This window comes from Lampetra planeri, chromosome 10, assembly GCF_965212315.1.
Source record: "Lampetra planeri chromosome 10, kcLamPlan1.2.h2, whole genome shotgun sequence".
Lineage (NCBI taxonomy): Eukaryota > Metazoa > Chordata > Hyperoartia > Petromyzontiformes > Petromyzontidae > Lampetra > Lampetra planeri.
Window position 1 is genome coordinate 13,557,617 of NC_136116.1, and position 13,912 is coordinate 13,571,528.

Genomic DNA, 13,912 nt, shown 5'->3' on the forward strand with positions numbered 1-13,912 from the left:
GCTTTTAGCGACTGCCTACGAAGGCCGGCACGGCGCACGAGGGGGGTGGGTGGCCAGCACCACGCCCTTCGTCTCCCTCGTGGCAATATTGACACACTGCACCAGGTACTCATTTGAGGCTAAGTGGACCTAGGAGAGATCCAGGACCGGTTCAGATCATCGTTACTGGTGTTGGCCGTGAGCGGGAATCGAACTTAGGTCGCCGGGTTTTTAGCGCAGCATGCTAACCACCACACTACCTTCCCCCACAACGTAATGACCGACTCAAGCACTTGAACACAAGCTGATTTCACCGCTCCATGTCATCGGGTCGACATTCGGTACGTGCTACGACGACAAATTAGAGGCGGAAATTCCACATTACCATGACAGGCGGCCAGTAGAGTGGCAAAAGTACCACTGTAGACTCTTAGGTTTTTTCGTAGGAAAAAATAAATAATAAAAAGAAAGAATAAAAATAAAAGAAATAGTTATATAAATAGAGTGATTTTTTTTTTAATAAAATTATTATTTTATTCCTAGTATTTTTTCTATTGCTTTCATTATTTCTTTTTATTATTTACTTTTACCTACGTGATTTTACCGAAAAAAATCTAAGAGTATAAATCCTTTCAGTTACGAAAGCTTCAAATCTAGAATTACCACTGTAGACTCAATGGCAATGGGCAGAGTTGACCTGTCACCGGGACCTGACCTCCTCATTCCCCTCTGGCTGTGAGTCGAGCCGTCTTGCCCGCACTACGAACCCTGCCAGATATCAATGAGAGTGGAAGGGCAACATGCCCAGTGTGTCTCAAAATGCAACGATACCAAAGTCACGTGCATCCTGATTAATTGAATGCGTAAGGAGTGTATATTGTATCGTGAGCCGTGCACGCTTATTCCACTTGGCAAAAAAAAAAAATTCACACGTAAGACTGTTGCCATCGAGTATTCGAATTGCATGGCTGGGAGAGATGTTCCAACAAGAAATGACATTACACCCCGATAAATAATCATTCATTACAGATGCGTGCTTTGCATATTGCACAAAGATCCACTTATAGCCTCAGTAGACTGTTGGGGCAAGTGCTGTTGGCGAGCAGCACCTATGAAGGCCGGCACGCACACGAAGGGGTGGGTGGCCAGCACCACGCCCGGCCGCCTTTGTCTCTCCAGTGGCGATGTTTACACGTCGCACCGGATACTCATTTGAGGTTGAGTCGACCTAGGGGAGGCCCAGAACCGGTTCAGACAACCGTGACTGGTGCACATGACACAAAACACACGTACATCCACGCACCTGCATACGTACAAAAACCAAGCTCCTCCATGTAATGTTATAAATTATATTTGACTGTACTATTACTGAGCAGTTATCAAGGATAGCATGGCATGTAACGTAGTGCTTGAGTCAGCCACCGTGCCTGCCCACCTTTGTCTCCCTATGGCTCACATTTATACTGTGCCAGGTACTAATTTGAGCCGGAGTCGACCTAGAGGAGTCCCAGCACAAGTCAACGTACCAATTGACCCTGCGGTTAGGGATGGTGATGTATCTCATGTCGGTGACTGGGACCATATAAAAAAGTGCCGTGACCATGTTGACACACACACGCACCCATCGTAGCGGGCTTATTCTCGTACTTGTATGTATGTATGTTGAACTTCTTTCGCGCCGTACGTAACCAACCATGCTACTACACAGAGTGGATTGCACATCAATATAAACAGCTCGCTGCTTATAGATATCGAATTCCTCTGGAATGAACTTGTGAAAACTGCCGTGGGGCAATACTCGGCCGCGGCTAGTGACGACGACAAACAAAAGAAACAAAACAGCGACGACAATTCCACCACCAACAATAACAACAACAACAATTGTGTTGTTGTTGTTATTGTTGTACAAGTCAAACTTAAACAAAAGAAAGTGACAACGTCGTTGATGCTTTCATTCCAAAAACAAAGAGACGGACCCACAGCCAAACTGCGCAATGTCCAATGTCGGTGGCGATGCGCGCGCTGCACTAACACACAAAGCAGACGCCTTTTGGAGACACGGAGAGAGAGAGGACGAGCGGGCGAACGCCGGAGAAGAGGTGCAGCCCGTTCGTATGTAACGTTTCGTATGTCACGTGTCGTATGCAACGTGTCGTATGTCACGTGTTCCAGCAGGAGGTGCAGCCTGGTTGTATGTAATGTGTTGTATGCAACGTGTCGTATGCAACGTGTCGTATGTCACGTGTTCCAGCAGGCACCGGGGTGGCTTCACGAACAGCGTGAGGATGAATCTTCCAAGGAATCCCGGTGCAATATATAAAAAAAACCCACGTGTTAATGACTGCGACGCTTCTCGCAAGAGGTGGGGGGAGGGGGGCGAGGTGCACTGTGAGTCGAGCTGGTGGGGGGGGGGAGCCCCCACTCATTATCGCATGCACCCCCCTCTGCACGGTGAAGAGAAAAATGGATTGTGGTCTGGAGGTGGGTTATTGGGTAAGCCGTGAGGCTGGGGAGTGGAGCGGAGGGGGTTGGGGTGGTGCGGGCACACTGGGCTCAGTGTCGGAGCTAATTAAATGCAAAGTGTTATTCGGCGAACTATAAACCATTAATGCCCGGGGTTGCTGCGCTGTGTGGCATTGCGTCATTGGGCACCCGAAGAATACACAATGCAGGACCTCACGTGCAATGGTAATGCCCTTCAGAAAACCGCAGGTGAGGCCTTGAAGGCTCATCGCGTCTTGCGCAAAAATGGAGAAATAGGTCCCTGTGGCCGTGTCAAAAATGTGCCCACCGACTCAACTTAGCACGGGGCAGTATTTATTTCCATTGGCAATTTCCAGCCAGCATTGGCGACGTTACATCCCTACAGAAGGGGCCTTGTTTGTTCGTGGGATATTCACTGTTGACTTCCTTATCAGGTGACACTAATTTTTTTTTATCTCCGAATGATGACGATAGGCTAAGTTACCCACAACCAATATTTGAACTTGGAACTTCTTGATTGTAAGACGGTTGAACCACAGTGTCACCCTGGTGAGTTCCAGTGATATGAGTCATGTGTGCATTCAGTGTTTATTTGTTGTTTGGAATGTAGTTGTGGGTAGTTTTCTAACGTTACTTTTGCTGTTGCATCAGACCACCAATGCCCCACTCTCAACCCATGATGATCCCACGTGGATCTTTCACGTCAACAATAGACAATGTACCATTGTATTTGTGCCGAACTACGCGCTTGCTACTCAACAACAGAATGCTCGACTACACAGCGTCTACTTACACAGCAAAGAATTGCAGAGCCAAGTTTCCGAGAAATTTTCATTTGCTTTGTGCAGATTTGCATCGTTCGTTTTATTAAGAAACAAAAAACATCTTCTGCAGGTTTAGCCAAATTCACAGTCGCTAGAAGTCAATTCAAGCGTCACACTGCTACGGACCCACAAAAGCGATCTGGCTGTTGTGGCTGCTGATTAGCTTCCGAATCAAGCGTGCCTGGATAACGCATCAAACCCCCAATTTCGTGACAGTTTATTTTAGCATTGAACTGTGGCTGGTCCGAGGCCAACGAACTGACACAGTGCACGCGAGAATGCCTTCCAGACCGAGGCGATAATGTTCATTTATCGCTTGTTCACACCGAGGCTTTATGCCAGGGTCTCTTGGCGAAGCTGCCTCAGTACGCTGGCAAGCTACATCAGCTCACTGAATCCCACCATAGCGTGTGCACAGAATGCCCTTTCAGTGCTCGAACTCAGCACAGAGATAGCACTGAACGTAGCTGATTTTGTGCCTCGGAAAATGATCGTACAGTGTTTATAAAGGCAGATAGGATCTGTTAGTACGGACAGGGCTTGGTCACTTTTGCCACTTGAATGTTGTGCAGTGTGCCTGTTGAAGGAGCATATGGCATATGTTGAATAAAAACACATTTAAAACAACGGCTGGCATACAGATGATATGTGCGTGTGCTAAATGGTCGTTATAACAAGTAGCCAACGCATTGTTTTGTTTATTCATTAACAGTCTAAAATCAGAGTGGCTCCCTGCTCAAACCAGCAATGCGGGCAGTGCTCATCTCCATTGGCAGCCAGCGTTGACTATACCACATTCCTATGGCAAGCGCCAGTATTGTTTGTTTTACCCATAAGACATCCACTGTTCACGTGCCATGAAGTGGCGCTCATTTTATTGACAGCAGGGTGATGGGAGAGAGGAAGGGGTGATTAATGAACCCCTTATCGTGATTTAAATTCGCAATATCCCAACTGCGAGTTGAGCACTGTTGCTACACGGCGTCTCCAAGCGCTCGGTGTTTAATGGAAAAAAACTAATTTAAAGCCCAGTCTGCACAACAGATGTTATGACGCTCCAGCATGTGTGTGCTAAATTGACGGTAAACAGCTGGAGCAGGTAGACCGAGGGGTCTTTTATTCTCTGCATTAAGAATTCAGCGAGCAAAATTCAATGCCTTAGCCATGCGGCGACTAATGGCAAACTTTGTGATGGGGCAAGCAGACAATGGCGGGGAGTCGTGTGTTACAAGTTACACAATCGGGCATTGCTACTGCCAATCCACGTCACCTCGGTCATGATGGGTGTTTGACCATACTTCACCATGCTGGTCAGTGTGAGTTGGGGAGCGTCCTGGGACTCGTTCAAATATCACACGCCACTGATGCTAGCCGTGACCAGGAATCAACACAAGTTGCCAAGTCCATCGCTAAGCATGTGAACCCCTGCATCACAGGTCACCACAAGCAATGCATTCGTGCAGTCAGATCACCAAGGGCACGTACCGGTATTCCGGTATTATTAGGAGCCGTCCATAAATGACGTCACGCGATTTTGAACGATTTTTGACCCCCCCCCCCCCCCCTAGTCACACGGCGTCACAAAAAGTCAGACCCCCCCTAAAATATGACGTCACAAAGCTCTGCCCCCCCCCCCCCCCCAAAAAAAAAAAACATGCTTCAAATCGCTTTAAACTATTGTCATTGTAGTGCGTGTTTAATGTGGCGCTGCACTTTGATGTTGTAGGAGAAAACATTTTTTTTAAAAAGTCTATTTAATTAAGTAGAACGTGTTGTCTATATTTATTTAAAGTTGCGCATTTTGATGTGACGTCACATTTCTCAACCCTCCCCATCGTCACACATCGTCACAAATGTCTGACCCCCCCAGGTGAATGACGTCATTTATGGACGGCCCCTTATCCCAGTATGTAATCATATTAGTTACTTAACATGAACCCGTTGATTACGTTTCATGATTACTGTTATTTAAAAAATGTGGACATCGTTGGTAATCCAGTTAAGAAAAAAATTGTTATTAGAATAAAACAATCACGGTGGCATCAGCTAATGTACACGTATCGTGGCACAAGGCTGTCTGTCATTGCCAAGGTTAAATAACCTCATAAATGCTCATTTGAATAAAATAATCATAGGAATAATTGACATTCGTAAGGCGCATTTCATCCGTATATCCCAATGAAGTCATCAGTCGAGTTAGTTTGAAAGGCCAACTTCGGGATTCCGGTTTGCCACTTCCAAAACCTACAGCAGTCAATATGCAGAAGACATGGATTGCCTTCCAAAGTGACCCTTGTAATACTGAATGTAGGCTACTTCTACCCTTTAAAGAGTCAACGCACAACGCGAGGATGCATGAAGGAGCTAGGCGTGATCCCGTGCATCTCAACTCCGAACACACCATTCATGAATAAGACATCGGCAATCACACCACACCCGACAATTATCTCGGCAGACTTTGGAGTCTGTGCAATCAACCAGCATGCCATCAGCGAAACGCCTCGATCTCACAACGCAGCACTTTTTTACGGTCAAATATTAGTAATGTTATCAGTAATGCTCTGATTGCAGCCAAAAAGTTGAATTGGCACCTTGCTCACACGGGCGTGGGGGCTGGGCGGGTGGTCATTCCCACCGGTAGCCCTAATCCAGCAGTGGATATTCCAACGGCTTACGATGCCACCGGTCCCTCGGCAAGCAAACCCATCCCTACTTCCACAATATGCGTTACTCGCCCCCATCAATGCGAGAGGATGCATGTCGGGCGACCTCAGCACGGCGTTCTCCGCTACTTTTCAGAGGGTGGGGCCCACTTTCGCCGACAAGACATCATCAGTGTGTGAGGGCCGCCACAACATTGGGAGGTTTGACAGTAGCACGATGATGATGGGGGGGGGGGGGGGTGTTTTCACCATTTGTGTCTTGTCGGGGTACGTCACGGGACCGCAACTAAAGGCCACCAGGGGTCCCACTAAAGGCCACCAGGGGCCATACTAAAGGCCACCAGGGGCCGCACTAAAGGCCACCAGGGGCCACACTAAAGGCCACCAGAGGCTCCACTAGAGGCCACCAGGAGCCGCACTAAAGGCCACCAGGGGCCCCACTAAAGGCCACCAGGGACCGCACTAAAGGCCACCAGGGGCCCCACTAAAGGCCACCAGGGGCCCCACTAAAGGCCACCAGGGGCCGCACTAAAGGCCACCAGGTGCCACACTAAAGGCCACCAGGGGGCCTCACTAAAGACCACCAGGGGCCTCACTAAAGGCCACCAGGGGCCACACTGAAGGCCACCAGGGGGCCGCAATAAAGGCCCCCAAGGGCCACACTAAAGGTCACGAGGGGCCACACTAAAGGCCACCAGGGGCCTCACTAAAGACCACCAGGGGCCTCACTAAAGACCACCAGGGGCCATACTAAAGGCCACCAGGGGCCGCCAGTAGCCCGTGGGCCTCGCTATGAAGAGCGCCGCGCTCGAAGCGCAGTGGCCACCTGGCTCGCCATCGGGTCGGATGTAAAAGCAAGGCGTGAACAGGCGACACAATAAATTATTAATAGTTTTTGTACGCACACACACACGCACACTCTCGCGCTGCGGTCTGGCCGCGCTCATGAGATGTATATCTCTCCGTGAAGTATAACCCCGGGTCAACAGGGGTCACGGGGTTTGGTTCGCTCTCACGGCACTCAGACAAATATAGCGGCCGTCTCGTGATTCCCCTCCCCCCGTCTCTACCACTACCCCCCGTCTCTCGTTTGCACCTTGCTGTGAGTACAATCAGCGCAGACGCACACGCGTACACATAGACAAAGATGCCCCGTATAGCCTTCACAGATTGTTGGGGAAAGTGGTGTTAGCGAGAACCTATGAAGGCCGGTACGGCGCACGAGGGGGGGGGGGGGGGGTGGCCAGCACCACGCCCGGCCGCCTTTGTCTCCTTAGTGGCGATGTTTACCCATCGCACTCGGGACTCATTTGAGGCTGAGTCGACTTAGGGGATGCCCAGAACCGATTCAGATAATCGTCACTGGTGTTGGCAGTGAGAGGGAATCGAGGTTCGTAGCGCAGCGCGCTAACACCGCTACACTACCGCTCTACCAAAAGACAAAGATCCCCCGTGTAGCCTGACCAGACTCTTGAGGCAAGTGCTGCTAGCAAGCACCTATGAAGGCCGGCACGGCACACCAGGGGGTGGGTGGCCAGCACCACACACGCACAAATCCACACACACACACAAAGACACACACAGAGGAGACTGACACCCCCCCCCCCCCCTGTATAGACTGTTGGGTGAGTTATATTCGCGAGTAACTCTTTAGGCCATCGTGTCAAAAGGTGGGGATATATGGATATGGCCAGTGCTGACGCGTGTCTTTTGGTGACGAATTTGACAACATTTCGACGGGTACGATTCATTTGAGGCCTAGTTAACCTAGGGAAAAGTCCAGGTCAGATTCATCCTCATCCTTTCCGCCGAGGAAGACACGACGCAACACATGCCTGTGAGCCATCGGCAGTGACCAGCCAAATCGCTTGTGTGAATCATTGAACAAACGCCGCTCTGTTGGGACCAATTGAGGGGGCTTTAGGCGCTCGGCATTTCGATGAAGACCTCACAGGGAATGGCCTGACGGCAGAAGAGATTGGTGCCAGAGAGACGTGGCCACTGCACGAGCATATTGGCACAAGACAGAGGAAAGTGGAAACAAATGACGAAACGTGGAGTGGACACCTACGATGATGATGACGATGATTGAAATGAAGGAGTTGATACAAGTTGCGCTTGACGTCCTTGAATGTCGCTCAATAATAATAATAACAATAGCAATAAAACGTGACCGCCAGTCGTCTTGTCGATGTGCAGGAACCCACGTGCGCGCCCACGTGGGACCCCTCGCATCATCGACGCGCACCTACCCCCGTGACATTCTGCGCCAGCAGACGCGGCGTTGATTTCCCTACGCAAATTCACAAACGCCGCCATGCCGCCGAGATGAACGGAACCAGAACTTTTTTTTGTTTTTAAATCGTGGCTCACGACGTGAATGTTCGTCATAGACTGGTTGCGTGTTGGGGAGCGAGCGGTGGTGTAGTGGTTAGCGCTCTGCCTTATGAAACCGGCGATCCGAGTTCAAATTCCCGCTCACGGCCAATAGGAGTGGCGAATATTTGAACCGGTTCTACATCTCCACTAAGTCGTCTCAGCCTTAAATGAGTACAGCACCTGGTGCGGTGTGTAAACATCAACAGTGGGAAGACGAAGGTGGCCGGGTGTGGTGTTGGCCACCCATCCCCCCGTGTGCCGTTCCGGCCTTCATATGCACTCGTGAACAGCACTTGCCCCAACAATCTGTCACAGACGATATTTATTCCTGCCTCAGCAGTCCGCCTGCTGTATTTATTCACCTGATGACGATTACTTGTGTTGCGATCGAAACGTCGTGATCTTTATTATTTAATTATTTTTATATCTACCTGACTTTACCGAAAGACCCAAAGAGTATGAATCCCTGCAATCACGAAAGCTTTAAGTCAAGATTGTATCTGTTACAGGCTATACGGGGGAAGAGGTGGGGGGTCTTTTTTGGCATGAGAGAACACCACGGCAAGCCAGTTTGCTGGCTTGCTGCAATGATGATTGTTACGCGGTTTCACAACTCAGGGAGCTAACTATCAGAAAGAAGAGACGGTGAGTTGCAATGCCATTGGTGGCATTGGCTGCAGCGTGCTGACCACAGCGTGGAGGATAGATGGCTTCGCTCAAAAAACGCCGCTCTTCCCGCAGAGCGTGAGATAACGGCTGAGTGAGGGTCAGAGTGCTCAAGCCAGCACTGCTGACATCCTAGGCTCGAATCCTCGTCTGGTCAACGTGGAAGAGGAGACCAAATACATTCTCGAGTTCCCTCCTGTGAAGGGTTCTTCTGCTGGCAGTGGTGTCGAGCAAGACATTGCAGAGATGCACCTTTACCTCGACTGCGTTACAGGATGTGTGTACATTTTATACCCTACAATTGGGCCAAGATGAAGAAAGGTTTTTTTGCCCTTCCCCCGTGTTTCCGATGAGCACGGTTGGCTGCATACGGTGCGAAAGAAGTTCAACAAACACACGTACGAAGGGAGATTACAAATTGTGACTGCGTTGGAGAAATCTTGAAAACCTGGTTTCATTTGACGTGGGAGCTCAGGGGTCAAAATGATCATCTCAGTCGCACGGGCCGAATGTTTCACGTGGGGCATTCGTTCATCCCTCTTAGCCACCCAGCAACTTCTAATTTAGAAGTTCTTAATGCAGTTATGAGCCTATATTTAGCCTCAAAGTTTCGAAGCCTTATGGCATCGAAACTAAACGCCACGCATGTGCCCGTCAGCAGCGTGCACATTCATTCATGAAGCACCGTCAGTCTATTTCCTCGTTAATAATTTAATCAGCCGTTCCTTAAGTCAGCCAATTACTCATGCAGTCATGCATCCAAAGTACAACATTATATTATCTCGGTAAATGTTGAATCGTCGTGTAGGAGACATCATTTATGCAGCCAATGTGCTTGTTCGCCTGGGCTCACAGCAATTTGGTAGTGCACAGAAGAATCCCGAATCCTCGTTCACGCGCGCGTGAGTTAAAATCCCAGCCCAGGTCCATTCAGCCGATCGTCTGTGTGTGTGGAGGGTGCAGTGAGCATCACGTGGTGGGAATGCGAAAGTGATCATCCCACTGGGGTTAATAAAACGGTGCCATAGGTAGACTTGTCCCTAAAATAGGAATGGTTCACCACTGGCTCAGGTTCAACAACTTAGATGGACACCACCCAAAGGCTATTTGAGTATGGTAAAGATAAAGATCCCCCGTATAGCCTTAAGAGACTGTTGGAGTACCTATGAAGGCCGGCACGGCACACGAGGGGGTGGATGGCCAGCACCACGACCAAACGCCTTTGTCTCCCTAGTACTGTTGTTTACGCAGCGCACCAGGTACTCATTTGAGGCCGAGTCGACCTAGGGGAGGCCCAGAACCTGTTCAGATAATCGTCACCGGTGTTGGCCGCCGTGAGCGGGATTCTAACTTGGGTCGCCGAACTCGTAACGCAGCGCCGCTAGCCGTATGGTAAGGAGATGATGACATCCTCAGGAGCAGACTCATGATCGTGTACTGTGTCGCTCCGTTTTTGCCATTCCAAAAACAGCACGTGCGTTTCAGATTTTAATTGCGCACGTTCATCGATGAGCTATTATTCCGTGACGAGCCGCCAGCGCAGGACGCTCAAGAGGAGAACCCAGCCCCGGCCCCAGGAGACCCAACACGAGCCGCCAACTGCTCTGACCGAAAACCCCAAGCCGACGGTTGCCTCGGTGCGTCTAAAGCCTGTTTGTGTCTTTAAATCTGTATTGCCACGAGCAGACTTCCCGCTGAGATGCTGCTGCCTAATGACGGGCATAGACCAGTCACGAACAGGCTGAATGTGCTTACAAACACATAGAGCCATGCAGAGTTGTTGACATGGATGCTCTCCAATGTTGAAGTTTTTCAGTCCAAATGCTGTTGCGGGCATTCAAGTGGATTTTAAAAGGAGCTTCCCAGCATGAGCGGATTTTTGAAAGATTACGTGAAATGTATCGCGAATGACTGAGTGAATATATCCTGCCAGGGGGTGGGGGTGTTGTAGTTATAGGGCATTTGCCGCACTGTCAGAAACGGGGCACGATTCAAATCTTAGTGGAGCTCAAATTAGCCCACTGTTGTTTTCCATTCGTCATTTTAGAGACCAGGGTCACTCTTGCAAATGAGACTATCGTGCTCTCGTAAGGTCTCCCCTGGTTAAACAAGTGGACGTGACTTGGTCTCTTCAGGGTCAATACATCTAATACCACTTCACAGTCCCTTGCGCTTGTACTGCATTGGTGTGCGGCGCGTTTTCGGGTCGTGCCGCGTGTCGTTTGGCACGATGTCCGATGTTTCGACGTGGTGAAGCTGCCAGCACGTGGGGTAAAACGTCGGACACCAAGCCGAATAACAAGTGGTACGCATCCCGAGAACACATCGAAGATCTAAAATTATTACCGATATATTGTGTGAGTGAAGTCAGCAGTGGTCACCCGATGCATACGAATGTCTCATTTATACCACTGGCTGAGGATCACCGAACGCATATAATAATACCCACTGCCTATAGCTAGCTTGAGCAAATTCACTTTGATACGAATACTGCATAAGTTGCAGTAATAAACGCACGTGTATACAGCACACGCTCTGTGATGTGTTTGCACCAGAGGTGTGGACTCGAGTCATGTGACTTGGACTCGAGTCAGACTCGAGTCATGAATTTGATGACTTGCGACTCGACTTGGACTTGCATAACAATGACTTTGTCCCACCTATGAGATGTGGACTCGAGTCATGTGACTTGGACTCGAGTCAGACTCGAGTCATGAATTTGATGACTTGCGACTCGACTTGGACTTGCATAACAATGACTTTGTCCCACCTCTGGTTTGCACACAATGTGCTTTTAGTCAGACGCGGAGAGTTTAAGAGATTTTGGATGAGATCACTCTCGTGCCCTACATTGCAAAATAGTTCATTGTACTTCATGGGTGTTCACCCGGTGATACCAACGATAGTTGAATAGACAACATCACAACTGTAATTGCAACATAAAAGCAATGCTATTCCACCAGCCAAACTGAAACTTACGATGCAGTTTGTTACGCCTGGGCTAAATTAGATACAATTACAGCACTGCGTGTGGAGTGTCGGGTTTTTTTCCATATAAAAAGCAATTACCGTGTAATGTAAGCACCCTTTGATTCAATGTACACCGCATCGCCACGAGAAAATTCACGTCATAATAACGCTGTGTTTTCCGTACACGGTATAGAAATTAGAACCGACGTATACTTCACGAATCAACATTGAAACAGAGCACTGACGTTATATAAACACTGAATACAACGATAATAGAAAGGAGGGGGGGGGGTTTGGGTTAGATCAGGTCAATATAAATGTGTCGTTAAACCCACCAGACATTTAACTAGTACAGCACACCGGTGTGTTGGAGAGTAAACCCACAACATTCACAATTCGAGAACGACGTTTAGCCGTAATTACATCTAGCAGCACTGTACACACCGCACGTACAATAAGCTATAATGAACGGGTCTTGACCTGAAAATGCGTGACCTAGTCTCAAGCAGAACGCCACGAATCCGACCGCTCTGTTCGGTTGTGGGGAATTGTCTGCAACTTGCCACTTCGCTGCAGCAGAAATAATAACTGGTGCGCCACACGTGACTGATTCATTCGTGTCGGGTGGTGAAGGGTCGTCACAACACAAGTTTGTTCAGATCATTCCGTGGCCTGACCCAAAAAGTCAACGGCGAATCGTAATGTCGACTGCGAAAATCTACGTGTTAAAAAGATACCCGTAGTTGATGGTATGAAATGCATTCATTTTACGTTGCTTAACAGGACTTTAGGAATTAATTATGATCATTTAGGATCAATAGTATGTGAATACATTTTGACTATTCCTGCTCTCTGCGGTATAGTTATTCCCACAATTAGTTCCATACTCGCGTCCTTGGGAAGAAGACAATGTGCGGCTATAAACCGTGCGATCCACAATTCACATTGCCTACACAATGCGGCAGTGTCAGGGACGTATAAACCACAGACGACCTATTAAAAGCGCCCTCTGTTGCAAAAAGTCTGGCAGGTGCATGTTGGCGGAGCGAAAATGCGCAATCGCAACTTATTTCGGTAAAATGTGCACGGCACAACTTTTAATACGATAACAAAAAAACATCCGTTCAAAGACGAGAGGACTTTCTTACCTGCTGTCGGCAAATTATCACCTGCGCAGACTGCTCAACGCGTCTAGCATGGCAGCACCTTGGTGGCTTCTTCAAGATGTCAAAGTTTTGTTCTTGGGACGAATGCAGCTCCGTTGGAGGAGACGCGCGTGCGTTGCTGTACACTGCGCGACAAGAGAGAGTGTGTGTGTGTGGTGTCGTGTGTGGTACAGATAGAGAGCGTGTGTGTGTGTGCGTGCGTGTGACAATGGGAAGACGGCGAGTGAAACCCACCGAGGTACCCTCTGCGTGTGCCTGACATACAGGGAGACGATGTCTATGACGCAGCCTCAGTGACTGACGATGCATGTGATGAAAGAGTGTGCGTCTGTTGTGATGGAGTGTTAGCCTCTTGAAAGTGTGCCTGCGTGTCTACGTGTGTCTGCAAATCGGTGGGGCAGAGCATGCGTGTTAGACATCGAGAGACGTTATGTGCTGAACAACCCAAGAGGGCTGAATGGCACCCAACTCGCAGCTGCACATGCATGCAAGTGAGCGCCTTGGTTGGTGATGCTCACCGCTCCAAAGACACACACACACGGGCCATGTAGCTCCACCCACACGCACTGTGGGCCCGCCTCGACACACACACACGCGCACACTGGCTGAACGCACAAAGACACACACACACACCCAGCATGCTCCACCCCCTAACGATGTGCACCCACCCACAGAGTAACATTCTCACACCCCCCCCCCTTCATTGATCCAGCCCCCCCATGCCACGTGGTCCCGCCTACATGTCAATCAAAAAACCCACAAAGTTCGACCGTACAGAGGA

At 49.2% G+C, this 13,912-nt stretch overlaps 1 protein-coding gene across 1 annotated transcript in view; it reads right to left on the bottom strand.

The window, feature by feature from the left end:
• The window catches only part of LOC144721057 (semaphorin-5A-like), a 159,285-nt gene extending 145,632 nt beyond the window's left edge, over nt 1-13,653 (bottom strand). The window contains exon 1 of the mRNA XM_078598373.1: nt 13,114-13,653. The gene's annotated coding sequence lies outside the window, so the exon portion shown is untranslated. The remainder of the gene's footprint in view (nt 1-13,113) is intronic.
• Nucleotides 13,654-13,912: the final 259 nt, after the last annotated feature.